This window comes from Harmonia axyridis, chromosome 2 (genome assembly GCF_914767665.1).
Source record: "Harmonia axyridis chromosome 2, icHarAxyr1.1, whole genome shotgun sequence".
Classification (NCBI taxonomy): domain Eukaryota; kingdom Metazoa; phylum Arthropoda; class Insecta; order Coleoptera; family Coccinellidae; genus Harmonia; species Harmonia axyridis.
Genome location: NC_059502.1, coordinates 8,745,718 through 8,767,254, shown reverse-complemented (window position 1 = coordinate 8,767,254; position 21,537 = coordinate 8,745,718). Strand labels below are relative to the sequence as shown.

Here is a 21,537-nt window from a genome sequence, read left to right as displayed (position 1 = left end):
AGAAGTGACTGAAGAGGCTGAAGCCTATTTCTAAAGCAAAGACGAATCTTTCGACAGAAAAGGTATTGGAAAGTTATTCTAGGAGCGTTAGAGTACATATATCACTCTTGGAGATGACTATGTTGACGAATAATATTTTTTTTTTAATAAAAAAAGTGTTTTTGCTGGTAAGGCCCGGTTCTTATTGAGTGAAGCGTTAAGATAATATTTTATCGTGTATTATATGACATTGATCATTATTATATTCAATTTCGAGCTTCATCCTCCAAGTATTTGCGTCCAAACCAAAAATTCCAGCAATTCTTCTCCGACTACAGCCTTCCATCTCTTACAACGTGATGAAGTAATACGAATTCCTAACCCTGCTAACATCTCTCGATAAGAACCAGCGGGAATTCTGGCGCAGAACCCAATGACCCCAACATTCAACCTGCCATCAACATACCAATACCAATAATTTCGATTATTTGCATATCTTTCACATATCTTTTATAAGATTTTGTCACCAGCAACAAACGGCTTTCGTGTCGTCGATTCCTAAATCAATTTCCATCGTTCTCTCTTCCAACCATTGGCCCGACAAAATATATTAAAACAGAGGACACGATTATAAATCGTCGCTTTAAAGACTAGTCGAAATATGAATATAAATATTTCTTTTTTTTTTTTAAGGCGGTCTTCGCATCGTTTCTCGTATTTTCTGTTGGAGGAATGTCCTGGTTCGGCTTTTGGATTGGAGCAGGAGGAATAGCTGTAAGGCAGATGCTATCGTCGAATTTATCTTCGAAATGTTAAAGAAAGAATTTAAAATTTTTGGTTATTATTTATCATTGAGTTTAGTTCTAGGGAGAAGAATTTCAAACTCTCTAAAATATTCACAGTTTGCATTTGAGAATGTAGAGAATCTAAGTATAGTTGTAGATATTTGTATAGAACCTAAAAAATTGGTTGGTATGTGTTATTGATCCTCCTAGCTTGAGAATAAATTCCCTTAAGAGGGCTGCTGAAAACTGTTTGGTTCAATAGTGCCCATGTTCATAAAATTGGTGCATAGCTTGACGTTTCTATGAGAATGATCAGTGGAACTTTTAGATCTACACCTTTACATTGGGTACCAGTGCTATCCTTCCGCCTCCCATTCGTAGACAGGTTGCAGTCAAGAAATCTTGGTATAAATTTAATTTCTTCCCGAAACTATTTTCAATTGTATCTTATCTCCAAGATACTAGAACTGCCTGATTTAAGTCACGTAAACCTTTATGGATTAATACTTTCCTTCAATCTAATGACAGTGATCAGGAAAATTGACGTTCGGAATAGAGTTCTTGTAATGTCTTCAACAAGAGTTCAATCGTGGATCTTCCAAAAGTTCCAGGTTTCAATCTGCCTAGGAAAATTTGGTGAACTTTGAATTAACTTAGGACTGGCCATGGTCTTTGCAATAGTAAGCTCTTCAAATGGCATTCTATTGAAAGTCCACTATATGAGTGTGGCGTAGAAGAAACCATTGACCACTTGGTGAATACTTGTCCAATTTATAAATTTTATGATGGTTTCCAAGCTATCTATTCAGTTTCAGATTCTTTTTTAGAACGCTAATTTCAAATTAATATAATGAAAACTTACATTAATTACTCCTTCCTTTTTCTCTCTGTTTTCAGATTTAATTATAATATATACGTCATCAACTTTTGGTGAAGAGGAAGGAAGGAAAAGATTTTGTTTGGATGAAGAAAAAGCACTCCAATATATTTATGTCAGCTTATTCTGTAAACAAATACACAAACCAATCACTTTACCTTTACGTGGAGACAGAATTTGTGCTGAGGTTTATGATATGATGATCACTAATTTTTTCGTTCGATTTTCAGATTCTACACAATCCGAAAAATTCAAAATAAGGTTCATTTTTTTCCTGATCCGAAGGTTTTACATCGAAAATCTTCTTTTTGCAATGCTTTTCCACTAATGGCTGTTTGCGATCATTTATTTCATCTCATCTCTACTTCTCGAAGTGTGAATTAAGGTCTGCAATAACTCTTACTCTCCCTCTTACAAAATCCCTAATGACCATACAACCAAAAATGTAAAAAACCTCAATCGAACTAACGGCGTTCATATTCCACACATATCTCAACAATTGATATTCCGTACAGTCCACCTAAAACCAAACTTTGACCTCATTACCATCGCAACAATGGCAGTCGCTCTCTGAGACACCTCAATGTTTACATCACACACACACACGTCGGAATCGAAAGTTTTCAACTTGCCCACCTTTACCTGAACGTTGTTCTGTTCTTCGAACAAGATGCCTGCCCACATGTCTACGGCTCTGCCTTGATCCGAGATATCTGGGGGCCAGTTTCACCGCGATACCAGAAGATTCTGGCCATCTTGAACGCCGTGAAAACGAATAGGGAAGCTGGGATATCGGGAATTGTTGTTTTGGTATCTTCCGGGATTGCTTTGAGGAAGAAGTTCCGGTGTTGAGGTTGTGGTAGACGTTTTGAGTGTTGTGACAGTGACAGATCTTACATCTGGGCTTAGGGTGTGGAGGTTAACTGTCAGATTGGATCGTAGATCCTGAAGTAAGTTGAAGATCTTTTTTTTTTATTTTTTTTTGTATGGGATGTGGATCTTAGAGCTAGTATCCGGTCAGAAATGAATATTCTCAGAAAAATTAACTATGCGTATTTTTGGTGGGGTGTTTTGGTATGTCTGTTTGGGACAGCTGACATGACATACACTTTCTAGGTTAGATACTGTAGACTTTTCAAGATTCGAGATGATGAACTAGATTACCTACCCAGTAATTCTAACTTGAATAAGACTTTTTCGTAGCGTAGGATTTTCATCGAATGATAAAAAATTCATATGAGAGAAACCCAGAAATATTGGTCTTAGGGAGATTTGTTTCTAAAGTGATGTTTTATCTAATTAAACCATAACTTTAAGAATGACCTGGACCTTACATAGTTATTTTCACGCTAATTACACCCTTGATGGCCACAGAACTATATATAGCTATATGTGGTCCAGATTTAAAGGAAAACCCTGTACATATATACAAAAAATGTAGATCAGAAAGTTGGTATATGTATATTTGGAGCCCAAAAATTGGATATTTTCCATGAAAATCTCAATATTCCTGATTAATCTACATTTTTGATAGACGAGTGACTTAGCAATTTTATTTCTGCATGAGTTGCACTAAAACTAACCATTCTTGACTTTTCAACTATGAAAATTTCACGAATAAATAATAGAGATAACAAAATATTTACCTACAAGTAATAATTTTATTTTCTAGGAAATATTTACCATTACTACTTCCATTATTGAGAGTCATTCGGTTAAGCAAGGTTTACCTACGTTTACTTTAAAATTACCCTGTGAAAAAATCATCATCAAAAATGCGTAGAGTTGAAAAAAATTAGGTCATCTTTCTTTTTATCCAGTGTATTATGTCACGCAAAAGATATTAAGCATACCTACTATTCGATATCGAGTCCTCTTTTAAGAACAAGCAAAATTCACTCATATGAAGATAGCAATCTTGCAAATCGCTCTTCTAGAGAATCGATTTTATATCGACCATAAAAATATTCCTAGAACTTTCGAATTGAGTAGAAAAAACGTTCGCTTCCAAATTCTGCGTGGGCAAATAGAAAATTTCATAGAACCACCCACCTAGATCGAAAAATACAGCAACAAGAAGTTATATCCCATTTGTATCGGTTGCGGTTTATGTTCAGTCAGTTTAGGGAACTGATATTAGGCGCCCACCTAGCTGATATAGCTACGTATCTCCTTTTTGACCATACTATACATAGTAACGGAAACAATTTATTGAAATGTATTCCAAATATTTTACGGCGATGATATGAACCCATTTGGAAAATCTTCAGATGGCGATTTGTATTCATGAACGCCTTAAAACATTGTTGTTTCTACAATAAAAGGAATTTTCGATAAACGCCAATGTTCTACAACTACCAGAAAAGGTCAGTTCCTTTCGGATCTAATACGATCTTCTTTCATCATTTAAAAAATATTTGAATTTATCGAATGATCATAAAACTACACTTTGAATTCGACACGAAGGTTTTTATCTTTTTGATCTCATAAAATTTTACATTGTGTATCTAGTAGAAAACAGCGATGCTTTTTCGGACGACGACGATGTAAATTGACGTCTTCAAACCTTGAAGTCTCGGAATGTGCGTTCAACCCTTGGTATATACATATTATTTTTTGAAATGGGTAGTGATGTTGATGTTCAGAAGTGCGGAACTGCTGAAAATGTCATCTTAGATTGGTTGCCGAATTAATTCAAGGAAGAATATTAATACGCTTACAAACGTTTCATAGTTTATTGTCATGAGAAAAAAACAACTTCCAGATTTGGAAATGTAATGATGGTAACTTTTTTTGCGAACGTTGGCAGAAACTATAATTTTTATTCATCCTAACGAAATCCAAGGAAACTAAGTGAACGAAATAAACAAACATATAATTACGTCTGCCAACAGTTCCAAGGAGAAAACGATATATTTATTCGGTTTTGTGTTCTCCATTTTATTGTTGTTGTTCTCTACGAAATTTACGACAATACATGAGTGAAATAATCATTTGCTATACAATGCCGATGACATAAATCGTAACGTATGTGTAACATAACAATATTGTCACAGTACACCCACCGATCCTGATAGGTTCGTCGAATTCAAAGGAAAGTTTCAACAGCAATCGAACTAATATTCGACAAATCTAAAATTCAAAATAAATATGTGTTTTCTTAAATATTTTTATGTTTAATCTGCCTCTTTTCTTTCCGTCATTTTAGTTTCCCAGATGAAGGATCAGCTTTTATAATTTCTGTAAAAATGGAAATAAAACTAAGAAATTTCAGAGGCTCAAATATTTTGTATACACTGTTCAGCTTTTTGGATCATTCATGATATATTTTTGAGACTGAAAGTCATTGGTTTCTAGGTCAAAGGTATCAGTGAAGTCATTTCCGATGGCAAAATTACATAGCAACATTTTCATAAAAATCAAATAAAATTAAGAACTAAAATAAGAAAATTTGGACATCATTATCAGCGTCAAACTAACTGCAAATGTTTATGGAAATGCCTTTTTGCATTAACACAATTGGTATTCAACGAAACTGATGTAGCAGAAATATTATCTCTATTATAAATATTACTTTTGACTTGTCAGTAATTAGATAGAAGTTGATTTTTTCATATCACGAAAAAAATTAGATTATCGTGCAAAAATTGTTTTAAGCATCACAAAAGTCAAGACTCAGGCAATAATTTATGTATTAATGTTGAACAACTTGGAACCAATATTCTTATTTAAGAATACTTTTGTCTAATATTGCATTTCAGTAAACACACTCTATTCTTCTCGAAAACTCAAGGCCACTTCACTTAACAATCCCCTAGTGATATTCAAATTAGGTATATTTCACCTCGGAGAAATCGATACGCCAAAAACCCTCTTATATCCCCGCCAAGGACGAAAAGAACAAGAAGCCTAAAAATCCCAACAAAGAAGGCGCCTAAGCACTTAACTTCTATCCCTACTTCGAACAATTAGCGTAAGTGTCCCTGTAAAACAACGGCCCAGACAAACACTGAACCCTGAAGAACCCCACTCTCTCCTTTGTCCAGTTGGCCGACTCTAATCCCAGTCGTACCTGACGCGATGGGGAGATACCGACACCACAGCATCCATCCGAAGATTATATAACCCACATCTCATTCCCTTTTGAGAACCATAAAGGACTGAAGTACCAGACAGGTAGACCCGCTTTGTTTTTGTTATGGCAGGTGGATTGCTATTATAAATACCTCGGCTTGAAACATAGAAATGACTTTGGGTGGATGTTTTACATTTCTGAAGTGGTTGGTGTATTCTTGCCATCTCGTTATTATGGTATCTTGGGTACCAGGAATGCCGAATGGAGTTGATCGATGTTGAGAGGGTTATTGAGGCCTTGATATTTTGCTTTTACGCTTGAGTGAAGGTTTATATCTGATTGGGGAGGTAATTGGATGGATAATTAATTTGGACTAGGGGTGTCAGGTGCTTGAGTACAAGCGGCCAGCGGAGCATTGAAGGGTATTAAATCGAATTGAAACAAATTTGAATTTGTTACTTGGAAACTACTAGATTTTGGACATACCGTTCAATGAATAATAATGACTTTGATTTTATTATCGGGGGAGATATGAATTTCTGAAAATTGTCAAAAACTATTGCAGGTAGAATGAAAAATAATATTACGTGTATGAGTTCCCTGAAGCATTCGCAACGTTGAGGGCACTCCAGTATGTGATAATGTGCGTTCCAACTCAATAGGCGAGCTTTGAAGGTTCACCTATACACTGTGCCCGTAATGTATGGAACAAATTCATTTTTAGCTAAACAGATCATTTTGAGAAATAATCCTGAAACACGTCGATTTTTTATTGTAATTTACCGTATTTTAAAATAATAATCTAATATAATAATATATATATATAAATAATATAATCTAATATTTTTAAAATAATAATCTAATATACGTATATATAAGTGAACTGAATCTCGCCTTTCCTAGCTTGTTTTTTTTTTCTGTGATATGATATTTGTAAACTGTAACTGAAGGAATAAAGACCTTTATTATTATTATTATTATTATTATACAGGGTGAATTATTTACGAGTAATGAAGTCACCGTCAATTTTTTTTAATGGAACACCTCCATTTTGTCTCAATTTTCCAATTACTCTAGCTGAGCTGCTTCCAAAAATTTATCACATGTTGATTCCAATTGGTACAAGGTGGACAAAAATATAACAGTTTTGTGTGTGCTCATGAAGTAACGCGTAACATTCTTTATTACTTAAATTATCAATATTATCAAAAATACTTTTTGTCTAGCGGAAATTGGTTTGAATGTAACACCCTGTAGTTTGTTACATTTTTAGATTAATCAAAATGAGCTGTTTCCAAACATTTTTGGTACTTGTGGTCTAGCAGACAGAATATGAAAGAAATTATTTCTTATTTTTATACATTTTTATTAATCTGAATATGTAACAAACTCCAAGGTGTTAAATTCAAAGCAATTGCCGCTAGACAATAAGTATTTCTGATAATATTGTTCATCAAACTAATAAAGAATGTTACGCGTTACTTCATGAGCACACACAAAACTATTGTATTTTGTCCACCCTGTACCAATTGGAATCAACATGTGATACATTTTTGGAATCAGTTCAGCTAGAGTAATCGGAAAATTGAGACAAAATGGGGGTGTTCCATTTAAAAAATGACGGTGACGTCATTACTAAAAAGTAATTCACCCTGTATATTAGATTATTATTTTAAAATACGGTACATTAAAATCAAAATCGACGTGTTTCAGGATTATTTCTTAAAATGATCTGTTCAGCTAAAAATTAATTTGTTCCATACTTTACGGACACAGTGTATACTTGTATCTTGTAGGTTTATTAATTATCAGTAACGGTAGGAATATTTAACCGAACGAATCTACTTATTGTCTGTCCAGTAGTGCTTATAACATGCTCAGCAGGATGCTATTACTTTTTACTTGATTTTTTGTTTATTTTGAAGTCTGCTACAAAAATTCAACGAATATCAACTATTCCACTGATATTTTAGGCATTACCATAAAAATTGTACAAACTTTATGTTTATTTTTATGTGTAGGAGTTATATAGGAGTGATTCAGCTAAAAACAATTTTTTCCTTAAATTGTAAAAATCCTCTAGTTTTGAAATTCCAATTTCTTTTTCTCCAAACAAGAAAACAAACATTGGAGACGCAACAGTGTCGAAAATCCTCGAAAGAACCAAACCAATCGTCAAAACTCCTATTACAGAAGCTGCAAAAACACCAAATCATTCTTACACACCGTTATCTGCGATCTAAAACCCGAATTTTCGCCAACAACCTCTACTATCTCCAACCACCCATCGATGTAGGCGAAAAACGCTATCGGCAAACTCAAAACACCTTCCGAAATGGGCCTTCAATGGGCTCTAAAAGTCTTCTCGCCCCATAAATATACGCCAATAATCTGAATTTCCAATTCTACGATATTTTGACCGCCTCGCTTATACACACAAGTATAGATGTTCCCTTGTTGCCCGCATGTCTTCTGACTAATGTGAAGATTTAAAATAACGATGTTCTGGACCAGATAGCATTGTTTTTTGATGGCGAATCAAAGTGAAAAACATGTATGACCGAGCTTGTTTCCATCCGAGAAATTCGTGTTTACAAAGGGGGCTGTGTAATGTTATGCTCCACATTGGTGTAGCAGTTTAAGACGATGGGATTCTGCGATATTTTTTTTAGATTGTAATCGGGCATTGTGGGAATTATTGGGATTCCAAGAATATCGATTAGATTTTTGTTGAAAATAGATATTTACTTTGGGTTCTTCAACACAAGGCTTTATAATAGAATAGAATATATTTAATGTTTAATGGTTCTCAAGTTATTAAATCTTATTGTCGGTTCGATCTTTGTCAAAATCTCTCCGAGATATTTGTGGCTATATTGAATATAGGTATTCTAAAACGTGAATCCTGAACGTACAGAACTGATCTTTGTTAACAACTTATTTCACGCTTCATCTGTTAATTACGTAGGTAACTAAGCGCTAATTATGAATATATTTTAAGCTCCGAAACGACCTGTTAGTACATAAAAAAATGAGAATACAAAAAAAAATAAAACTGTAGGGAGGGAACAGTATAAGTATTCTAAAAGAAGTTGCAGAATGGGCCAACACCAACTCATGAGTGTTGGAATTGCCTTCTGCAACGAGTTTTAGACGATCTTTTCTCTATTTTAGTCAAGTTTTGTGGAATATTGTCGAAATTCCATGAAAAATTGAAATTATACGTCCTAGTGACTTTTGGTATTGAAAAATTGACAGATTACGGAATTTGAATTTGAATCGTACGTTTCGAATTTTGAAATAATTTATAATTTTGCATTAAATTCATGAATTATGTCTGACGAAATCGATTCAACACCAACAGAATTGAGAGAAATTGCGAATAATATTGCAAATCATTTTACTATATCCAAATTATATTATATTGACAATTGACGTGTGTTGAAATTCGATAGGATTGGAAGTCAGCGTAGACAACCACAATACGAAAAATATAACTGAAAACAATGCTGTAATGAGTTCAGTACAGCACTGTTTTTAGTACTGTAATAAACTCATTACAATACTGAAATAGAGAGAGTAATTTTTATTATTTCGCTATTTTCATGAATTTTCAAGACGCTCTGAAGCAGGATTCAGCCATTGAACAATGCTGATATGGGTAACTGTGTTCTTTTTGATTATTTATTATTGCCATTAACTTACAGGTCTTGAAATGTGTTTCTTGGGGCGGCATCTTGAATCCATGTTTTTTGTAAACTTTTTTTTTTATTTTAATTATTTCACGAGGAAATAATAAGCCAATTTTGCAGTGTTTTTGACTTCGACTACTTTATGAGTGAGTCGAAAGTAATCATTTGAGACTATTTGAGCTGTTCCCTTGGAAAACCCTCGCGAACACTCACCACCAACACTCTTTTGCCTTGAACATCCGCGCCATCTCCGTGTTGTTCTTAAGGCCGTTCGCGTTTTGTTTTATGGTCGTCATGGCCTGTTCGGATTCCCAGTTATGCCAAGACCACGGAGGGAGAAGAGCCCGAACCATCGACTATGTCCAGACGAGATTTTTATCTGTCTTTTTCAGGCCGGCAAACAAATAGCCTCAAGCTTCGTGTGTCGAGTATCTGGGAATTAAATTCGAATTTTAGTAGTATAAGACTTGTTGGATTAGTCGGCTTTGGAATGTACTGTTGGTTTTCGATAAGTCAGAATGGGAATTAAAGTCTCATGCTGGAATCTTGTCGCGATATAACGCTAATGGATGTTATCAATTTCGCCCTGAAAGCACTCCGCCGAAGAGATTTGAATGTTGGAAGGAGTTATAACATGTGTTGGGTTGGTGGGAAAATTTGTTGTAGATGTGGAGGATTGGATTATGCGTCGTGTCTTAGAAAATATGTAGTTTTTGTTACCAGTTCGATTTAGTTACCTTTAGTTTCTACAGATGAAAACATTGTTGTCGAAATGACGTTAAACAGTGATAAAGATTCCATGAACAAGTTTATGGTTTTATTGAAAAGGTAGTTAAAACTTTTTGGGTGTTATAAATAGCAAATCCCAAGTAAATGTACCGTTTTGAAGGTGACTATGTTGACGAATAAAGTTGAATAAAAAAAAATTTTTTTTTCACTTCTTAGTAGGGATAGGGATTTATAAAGCCAAGTAGCTTGACATTTTAACAAACTGCTCGACTTGAAAATCAAACTCGTGAAAAATTACATACTTGAGCTTGATTTGACTTGATTTTAGATATTCATTGCTTGACTTGATATCAAGCTACTTGATATTACTTGAGCTCGATATGCACGTGTCGCACGGTATTTATTTCTGTAATCTCGTGCGCGCTTAGACTAAAAAGAGGATTTTTCGAGCGCCGAGAGACTGAAGCATTCGCCAGTGTGATTTTTCAGTAGTTTTCTCACATTTCTATGAAATCTATTGGTAGATTTAGATAGTTTCAGAAATATCTTTCCAAACTTGGCCAAAACGGCCAAGGATTTTTATCAACGCCACCATCTTCAGCTCCTGTTGAGAGACAATTTTTCAGAGCTGCTCTTACAAAAACCCGCAATAGGTCACGCGACAAATCTATAAAATGCCTAATGTGTCTTATAGTCCTGGATGGAGAATTATGATATAAAAATAGTTATTTATTATACAAGGGAAAAAAGTATTAGATTTTAGCTCGAGGTTATGTTGTCTCCCGACGCGAAGCGGAGGGAGACACAGTAAGCTGCAAATAGACCTGCGTTGCTAAGGGAAACTTCAAAGTAATCAAATATCTGTCAATTTAATTTTGTGATTTGTTTCAAAAATTGCGAACTCAGTAATAATTGTTTAGTAGTTATTTTGTTGAATAATATAAAGTTAAAAAATGTCTGATTCTGAGTTTTCTCTGACTCCACTGGAGTTGAAAGAAGCAGGGCAAGTAGCGTCACGAAAATTATTGCCAGTTAAATCGCGGAAAATTTACGAAACCGCGTATTCAAGATTTATGTAATGGAAAATGAAAAAGACATGCAGTTCTTGCTCGGAGACAGTGTTATTGGCTTATTTTTCGGAATTGGCACAACAACAAAAGCCATCAATAGTGTGGTCGAATTATTATTATTCCTTTACCTATATGTAGATAAATATATATCCGGGAAAAAAGTACTCACTTTTTTCCCGGGGAAAAAAGTAATTTCGTGAAAAGTCATATTTTGTTACCTGTCAACAGAGATAAAATGTCAAATTTTTTTCCCGTCACAGAAAAAAAAGGTTTTTCAATATTGAGGAACTTAATTTATTCATTATTATTAATTTTGTTATGGTTTATAGTGATTTAATTCATGTTTCTCTTTCAAAAGAGTTGATATTTTCGGTTCTTTTATACAATAAGTTTGATAAATAAAAGTTTCTTTTGCAAGGTTCCTTCTCATTCCATCATTTTTTATGGATGTAACACTACACAATAAAACTGCTAAAAATCAAGTAGCTTGATATGATTCAAGTACTTGATAAATAAATACTTGACTTGACTTGAGATTGAAAACTACTACCTGACTTGAGCTTAACTTGAAATCAAGTCAAGCTCAAGCCGAGTTGCTTGAAAATCACGGCAAGCTGTGAATCCTAGTTAACGTCAGACAGAAAATATAAAAATGATCATTTATCTCTTGCCAGAATGAAGATTTGAAGCATGTCGACTTCGGTATAGGTGTCGAAGAGAAAGAACAATTACCGTATTGTGTCCACTCTACACCCTATATAACTATTAGTTCAATTCTTCAGACAAAGGAGGCATAATAGTTTTGAAAAAGAAGAACTTTCGTTTCTATGATCTTGAGACCAAGCAGCGTTGGATGTGATCAATATCTGAATTGATAAACGATATGTTACAAATATGTGTCTTTTGGAGGAAATATTCAGGCCAGATTTCAAGTAAAAACATAAAAATAACATTGAAATTAATCATTTTCGCGAAAATACTAATTACCTCTCGTTCTCACATAATATATTCATATCTGGAAAAGAACCAGCTATGAACACAGTTCCAGGTACCAGCTTCTATGACCAGTACAAATCGCGGCATAGTCAATAGCGTCGTACGCGACCAGATGTGCACTCGAATGGTTCCTCACCAGTAACTGTATTCTATGAATTAATTTGACGTTTGGAGTACCAACCAGCAAAGCCAACTGTAACCCTTCCGTCTCTGTCCGGCAGGACAGCTTCTTTCTCTGGCTCGTTGACGAAACATCAACACGTGGGTACTAGGAACCTTGTGTGTACCTTATAATAGTAGAATATGTGGAATATTGTTGTGATGTGAGGGCTGTGTGGGCTGATGGGCATCGTAGGAGGCGAGTTTAAAGGAGAAATTCATCGCCTACTATTCGGTGAAGGTGCAACTAGTGGTTTCGTAAGATGCTGAGCGTTGGATAGAGTCGTTTGATGCTAGGCATACGTAGTATGACGTATGACACTACAGACATCTGGTTTTTAGTTTGAAACCTAATGAATGGAGTTGAAATATTAATATGAACTTGACATTTCACTTTTTTTACGACTGCGAGTTGTTTTCTTTGATTTTTTTGTTTATTTGTTATGGGATACAGAACTTCAATTGACGGGATGTTCAAACCCTTCCTATTGATAGGTGATCCCCAAATACAGATGAGGTCATACTTAGGAAATTGAAGAATAATTAAAATTCAGTGAATTGGAGAAAATAATGTATAATACTCGTACAAAAGGCTCATTATAACACTCGTTGAATTCGTAGAATAATATCAAAGCCTTCTGCTCCTGCATTATAAATAACTATTCTCCTAAAAGTGGAAACAATAAGAAATATATAATACAATAATTATTGAAGATTCAATAAGTAATACAAACCCACAAAAAAATCAACCAATGCACAAATGAAACAAAAAGAATAAAAACAAAATACATCAGTAAAGACGGACACAGAAACACAAAAATAAATCACATTATCACAATAAGCTTCTTTATACATCTAGGTTTGTTTATTTTTCTTATATCTATTTTGAGTAGAAACTTTTCTATTCATTACATTTATCTTATTCGCTTCTTGAGCCTTTCGACAAAAAGTATTTTTTATTTTCAGTACAATAATACCATTACAGGTTTTGAAATTTGATTGTTTGATTCTTCCTAGTGTATTATTCTTTTAATTTGAATTTTTCAAAATTTTAGTCCTTGATTTTTTGCCTTAAAAGCCTTGGATCACAATAACAAGCTTGGAGGATCAATTCAATATCACAACTGATTTGTCAAACAAATTATATGCAAATAGCTGTCGTGGGTTGTTTTATTCTATTTTTGGGATTTTTTGAATTCCAAATAGCGTCAACGGAAACAAGTTCAAGGAGGGTTTTTTCTTCAAACGATTCGAAAGTTTTATTATTGAAAATAATAAACTCATATATTCAAGGTGGTAATATAGAACATTGCCAAAAGGTATATATTCGAAAGAAATGGTAGGTGGCTGATTACACCTTTTTGCAGACTAAGTGCTTATTGTAAAAATGTTGAGAATTTATAGCATCCTCAATAAATAGGAGTCACCATAAAAAATTACCTAGGTATTTGTTTAGTGTAGAATGTGGACCTCAATTGAAACGCTGAAATATTAAAGAAGGCCGTGAAATTTTTGTTCAAAACAACAAATAAAACTTTGAAAATTTTCTTGTATTCTTTTGCTAAAATGAAAAATAATTTGCTGAGAATTGAATGGGAATGATGCACATCATTGAGGCTTCTCGAGTTAGATACAATTGTGCAAACATCTGAAGAATAAATTTCTGCAGTTCATCTGAAAATATTCCAGAAATACCCACAGAGATTCCTCTCGACAATTTATTGTTTTTTCCACCAATTTCGCGATGAACGAGATGCTGGTTCTCATCGTAAAGAGCGAAACAAAGACACTTGAACAATTTCGTCCTGAAAAACAACTGCGAATATCAACGAACCAAGCATTTATGATTTGCTCTGCAGCAATTACATACAAGGTAGATATTCCGTATTGCCAAGGTGCCTTCTACGTTTTTGAATTCCCATATGCGTTTTGTCGGAACGAAAACCAAAGTTTCGGCTTCTTTCATCCCGTGAACTCCGGTGAGAACGTTTACGGTCACTCCAATCGAAATTCGGTTGTTGGCGCAATTTAATCTTTAGATTTCAGTTAAGTCTTTTTAGAGAGAAAGAATATTTGTCTGAATTAGTAGAGAGCGGTGAAAAACATCGTAGACAACTACAATAATATCAATAAATTTTTTTCACAAAATTCACGAAGATCCAGGAAAATTAAGCATTTTTTAAAGATCATTTGCTAGAAATGTTCATTGTGGTGATGTTATATGATGATAAAGTTTTCAAGATTTGGTATATTGGGTACTCATTTGTAGTACTATGAATACTAAAAATTTAGTACTTTCAGTACTCACTCATAGTTCTCCGAATACTCAATATTTGATACTTTAGGTACTCACTTGTAGTACTATTAGTACTCAATATTTGGTAACTTGGGTACTCACTTGTAGTACAACTAGTACTCAATATTTGTTATTTTGGGTGCTCACTTGTAAAAGGTGTTTTTTTTTAGAGCTATAGAACTTTAAATTGCAATAAAACAACGATGGATTATTCGATTGACATGAATTTTATCCGCAAGATAATCTTGTGGCATTACATTTTAAATATGATTTCTGGCATATGACCGCCACGGCTGACTCGGATGTAGTCCAATCTGGACGTCCAATTTCCGATGACTTTTTACAACATTTGTGGCCGTATATCGGCAATAACACGGCGAATGTTGTCTTCCAAATGGTCAAGGGTTTGTGGCTTATCCGCATAGACCAATGACTTTACATAGCCCCACAGAAAGTAGTCTAGCGGTGTTAAATCACAAGTTCTTGGAAGCCAAATCACAGGTCCAAAACGTGAAATTAGGCGGTCACCAAACGTGTCTTTCAATGAATCGATTGTGGCACGAGCTGTGTGACATGTTGCGCCGTCTTGTTGGAACCACAGCTCCTGGACATCATGGTTGTTCAATTCAGGAATGGAAAAGTTAGTAATCATGGCTCTATACCGATCACCATTGACTGTAACGTTCTGGCCATCATCGTTTTTGAAGAAGTACGGACCAATGATTCCACCAGCCCATAAAGCGCACCAAACAGTCAGTTTTTCTGGATGTAACGGTGTTTCGACATACACTTGAGGATTAGCTTCACTCCAAATGCGGCAGTTTTGTTTGTTGACGTAGACATTCAACCAGAAGTGCGCTTCATCACTAAACAAAATAAAATGGACATAGTGCGCGATACGTATTCCGCACAGAACCATTATTTTCGAAATAAAATTGCACTATTTGCAAGCGTTGTTCAGGCGTGAGTCTATTCATGATGAATTGCCAAATCAAACTGAAAATAAATGACTTGACAGCTGTTAAATCGGTCGCCATCTTGAACAGTAATGCCAACTTAAAGTTATATACCTCGAAAAAAAACACCCTATCGTTCTTCAACTTTGGTACTTTGAGTACTCGAGTTTTGGTTTTTTCAGTACTCACTTGTGGTACTACGGATACTCAATATTTGATACCTTGGGTACTCCCTTGTAGTACTACTAGGACTCAATATTTATGACCTAGGATCTTCATTTGTAGTACTACTAGTACTCAATATTTGGTACCTTGGGTACTCACTTATGGTACTACGAGTACTCAATTACAATTTAAAATAAAACTCACTGCATTACTGATAAAATTCAATGAGGAAAACCATCGAGCAGTACTGCTAGTACTACCCACTCAAAAACTTCATTTTCTCAAAAAGTACCTGTAACTCAAAGGCGCATCCTTAAACGCAGTACCGACGTACACCGAGGCGACATTTACAACGGGCGCAATTATTTATTTTATCGCAATTACGCCGCAATGCCGTCTAGAACAATGGCGGCCATCTGTGGACTCCGCGCGGTCTTCTTCTTCTTTTTACCCGGCCCTCGTTAGATTATAAAGCGGGCGAGGGGCTCCTCGGGCCATTACGGGCAGATTCCGGGCGTTTTTCGATTCCGGAATTTACCTAAAGAAATACAATACACGCCATTAAAGTATCAAAGTGGAAGATAAATGGACGCTGTGGACATGACAGTACTAAATTGGAAGTTGGATAGATGGGGTACTAACTAAGTACCAATGATACCCGTTTGTTTCTCTATTAGGCGGTGTGTTGTACGAGGTGATCGATTAGATTCTTGGCCTTTTTCAACCGCTAACAACAGTCTCTATGAGACTTTTAGTTTTATGTTGGTTGGACTGGAATTTACGCAGTAGCTGTCCGTTTGTGGATATTTATCTTGTTGTTTGGTACCTTTAAAAAGAGAAGAGCAAATTATCTACAGAACATTTTTGTTAGACAATAAACCGAGGTATTTTCAGTTCCACCTAGATCACGATAACTTGTCTTAGGAAGTCTACTCAGAAGGCTTTGTTACTGTTTTTTTACACTACTTTAAGATCAGCTCCGTTAATTTGAATAGATAGGGTACTAACTAAGTACCAATGATACATGTTTGTTTCTCTATTAGGCGGTGTGTTGTACGAGGTGTTCGATTAGATTCTTGGCCTTTTTATCCCGCTAACAACAGTCTGTGAGACTTTTAGTTTTATGTTGTTAGGACTGGAATTTACGCAGTAGCTATTCATTTGTGGATTCTTATCTTGTCGTTTTTGGTACATTTGAAGAGGAATGAGTAAATTATCTACACGAAATTTTTTTTAGACAATAAATTGAGGTATTTTTTGGTTAATCTAGATCACGCTAACATGTCTTAAAATTCATCAGCTCCTCTATTAGATAGGATTACTGTTACTGTTATTTACGCCACTTTACAATCAGTGCTGTTAAGTTGGATAGATGAGATTCTAACTAAGTACCAATGATGCCCGTTTATATCTCTGTTATTTGGTATTTTGTACGAGGTGATCGATTAGATCCTTGGCTTTTTTCTCCTGCTAACAATAGTCTCTATGAGACTTCTAGTTTTAGGTTGGCTGGTTGGAAGTTACGCAGAAGTACCGCATTTTTGGATTCTTGTTGCATTTAAGGAGAAGAGAACAAATTATAGATAGAACATTTTTGTTAGAGAATAGATGGTATGATGAAGGTATTTTTAGTTTCACCTAGATCTCGATAGAATTACTAAGAAGCTCATCATAGATTGGATAGGCTTTGTTACTGTTGCTGCAAATACATTATTTTGAAAATACCTAGAGGAATTAAATTCTCACAATAAATTTGTTATTAGAAGGTGGCGATTTAGTTCGTTAATGTTCTAAATGTATCAATTATTTGAACTTTACACGTTGTATATAAAACAGAGTCATTTCAGTTACACCGTCTATATCTTAAGAATTGATAGACCGATTTTTATGATATATAGTTTATTGGATTCGCCTCCATTCCGAACAGCAGATAACTGTCAAAATGTAGAACACGATGGTATTGCAATTGGTCTAATTGGCGTGTTTCTGCATTCGAAAAAAAGTTTAAATTATAATTTTAATGTACTGTTATTTTAACTGAAAACAAACATGATGTAAATTTAATCAAAATTGAAAATATAATTATGAAAATCCATTTGAATTGAATTTGTGATGATTACCTACATGCTCTTATTATTTTAGAAATAAATTGTATCACCAAAAAGAAAGCCGAATTTCCTATAAGGCAACGTCGCGACTCCAATGAATAATTCGCTTATTTCGAAACGTCACTGTGACATTTACAACCTAAATTGGTGAAGGTGGGTATTCATAAAAGCCTATTTAAATCGAATGCCACTTGGACTACTAACGCATAAATTTAGTGTTAAACATGACAATAGAAGCTAAGAGTAACCAAGATATTTGTATACCTTCAATTCAGAAGATTATCGTATCATTTAACTCAAACGGTGATTTTATTCAAAATTCAACTATTATTCGCAACAGCTTATGACCTGACATCACTGCTTTTTGAAAAAATTTCAATCAACAAAATTGGTTGTAATGATTGTAAAGATACGAATTCATTCTCAAAAACCAGCATGATCGAGCAAATTTCGAACAATAAACTACTCTGCAATATAGACAAACAGATAAGTAGCAACAATTTCTCCAACAAATTACCGAATAAAAGTAAATTTCCTTTTGTTCAAATATAAGTGGCCATCCAATTTTCCTTATCGAGAAAATTACCTTCGAAATTATCATCATTAAACCTCGGATTCGAGTTCTAGCAATAAATAAGAATGATTGTTTTTTCATTCCCATGTATAGAAGCACAGAACTACCTATTGATACACCAATCAGATCGCATTTTTATTCCTGATTTTTTTCAATGCGCCATCTAGCAATTCAAGGCGACTTGGTAGTAAAATTTATTGAATATAATTCATATCTGCGTAATTGTTTAACACTTCTATAACCGATGGTCGCTTTGATCAAAAACCGTTCCTTAATTAGAGACTAATTTTCTAAGAATCCAATCGTGAGAAGAGATCTCGACCTGAGCAGCAGCTCAGGTTCTTGAAAGGATTAGGCAGACAATAAGGCTTATAATAAAAAAATTTGTCTGTAATTGATGAATAACATCAATCTTCTGCAATTTCTTGTAGAGTTGATGAGATTATTTTATGGTAGGAGGATTTTACTGCTTCAATTGCAGGTAGTGGCTTTTGGACGTTGAGTGATTGTTATTCTGTGTTTTTGGGATGAGATTCGAAGATTTAGTCATTGGCTTTTAGGGAATGAGTCATAAATGACCAAATTTATTTTCGGTATATGGGATGTTTAGTCTTTTAATGTAGACTGGAGCCTGCTTTTTGAGAGGCATATTAAACTAAGTGCTGGTTGAATGCCCAAATCCAATTGTGGCTGCAGAGAGAAACTTGATCGGGCGCACTTCTTAGGTAAGATCGTAAGATCTTGTTTAGAATTTCTGCTAGATCAAGTAAAGGATGTTTTTTTTTAGAGCTATAGAACTTTAAATTGCAATAAAACAACGATGAATTATTCGATTGACATGAATTTTATTTATCCGCAAGATAATCTTGTGGCTTTACATTTTAAATATTATTTCTGGCATATGACCGCCACGGCTGGCTCGGATGTAGTCCAATCTGGACGTCCAATTTTCGATGACTTTTTCCAACATTTGTGGCCGTATACCGGCAATAACACGGCGAATGTTGTCTTCCAAATGGTCAAGGGTTTGTGGCTTATCCGCATAGACCAATGACTTTCCATAGCCCCACAGAAAGTAGTCTAGCGGTGTTAAATCACAAGATCTTGGAGGCCAATTCACAGGTCCAAAACGTGAAATTAGGCGGTGACCAAACGTGTCTTTCAATAAATCGATTGTGGCACGAGCTGTGCGACATGTTGCGCCGTCTTGTTGGAACCACAGCTCCTGGACATTATGGTTGTTCAATTCAGGAATGAAAAAGTTAGTAATCATGGCTCTATATACCGATCACCATTGACTGTAACGTTCTGGCCATCATCGTTTTTGAAGAAGTACGGACCAATGATTCCACCAGCCCATAAAGCGCACCAAACAGTCAGTTTTTCTGGATGTAACGGTGTTTCGACATACACTTGAGGATTAGCTTCACTCCGAATGCGACAGTTTTGTTTGTTGACGTAGCCATTCAACCAGAAGTGCGCTTCATCGCTAAACAACGCGATACGTATTCCGCACAGAAAAATTGATTTCGAAATGCAATTGCACTATTTGCAAGCGTTGTTTAGGAGTGAGTCTATTTATGATGAATTGCCAAACCAAACTGAGAATCAATCACTCGACAGCTGTTAAATCGGTCGCCATCTTGAACAGTAATGCCAACTTAAAGTTATATACCTCGAAAAAAAACACCCGTTATAAATACAGCCAGTGGTAAATAGCCATTAGATTTTTTGGCTGGTAATTTTCTCTTCCACAATATCTAACAGAATGCGTTTACGCTTTTGAAACAATACAAACAATATGTTTGAGGTGGGGCTGTGATCAATATTTCAGGAAATATAACGGTTGGGTATTGTGTAGAAAATTGAATTTTCGGTTTTTTCCAAATTTCGAGTTCAAATTTTCAAATACTGTGAGCTATACGAAGAATTGATGAGAATTTTTAGATTGAAAAATTAGGCTCAAATTTTCCATACCTAAAAATTTTTTTTGAAAAGCTCCCACGTCGACATTTCATACCAACTTATCGACACATATGCTTGATTGTTTGAAATTAATATTTTGTATTTGCTCTTTCTCAAAAGAATATATATATATATATTTGATAACTTAGATTACGAAAATGCTATCACTACACGAATTACTCTATTATTTCATCAGTTATAGGTTGTAAACTGAAATTTTCAAAATAATTTTGATAATACTCTCGTGACTGCCATCGCTCCTCGTGGCAAGATATATACTTGAAACTTCAATGTGTTTTAGAACTCAGCTCGATCTATGAAAAATGTTGAAAAGGGCATGTTCCAAATTTGGCACAATACGCAGTGAGAGAGGTTATGCCTTAGGAATTTCAACACTCAAAAATTCTCGAACTACGACGGAACCTTTGTAGTGAGAGAGTAATCGTTTCTCATCAATAATTCGTTCTGAAAGTTCGTTTAATTCCCCCTGAACCCATCTTCATCGTAATCACCTATCGTGATGGTTCGAAATGATTCTTCTCTTTTCGAGTCCATATGGCGGGTGAACGAACGAACGCTCTGTACCTAATGGGACTCGTAAAACGTGAGTGATTGGCATATTGGAATTATCGTCCAGAGAACACGATTGGTCCATTATTGTATGCATTCCCCTCTGCATCGGTCCGTGAGAATATTTACATATATATGTCTTGGCACGGACCTTGATGCTCATTATGACCCAATGGAGACTCGATTAAAAGCTGTTTTTATTCGATGACGACTGGAAATATGTTTTCATTAGTTGGCTGAGACCCGGAATCGAAAATTTTGTTTCACTTCATACAGGGTGATCCCGAATTGGAAATACAAAAGAAAGTTTAAGATTTCTTGGGTAATTTTGATGAAATAAAGTACTGTCGATATGGGTCCGCAAACGCTTTTCTTTCGAAATACATGTTTCAATCATTTTCCTTATAGCATCTGCACTTCACAAGATATTCCACTGAAATTCGGCATAGGCATATAAGGCCAATTGGAAAGTCCCCGGTCTGATGCTCAGATGGCGGTGCTAAATCCATATGATTTTCAGTTAGTACCAACCTTCAAACGA

The 21,537-nt window shown here is 35.0% G+C and overlaps 1 protein-coding gene across 4 annotated transcripts in view; it reads left to right on the top strand.

Annotated features, from left to right (window-relative positions):
- LOC123674227 (epidermal growth factor receptor) overlaps positions 1-21,537 on the top strand; it is a 160,130-nt gene that overhangs the window by 80,486 nt on the left and 58,107 nt on the right. Inside the window, exon 1 of one of the 4 annotated variants that reach the window (XM_045609153.1) lies at positions 2,331-2,591. The exons of 2 other annotated variants lie outside the window; for them this stretch is intronic. The gene's annotated coding sequence lies outside the window, so the exon portion shown is untranslated. Of the gene's footprint in view, positions 1-2,330; positions 2,592-21,537 lie in introns of those variants that run through there. One more of the 4 variants, XM_045609151.1, reaches the window with a different exon arrangement.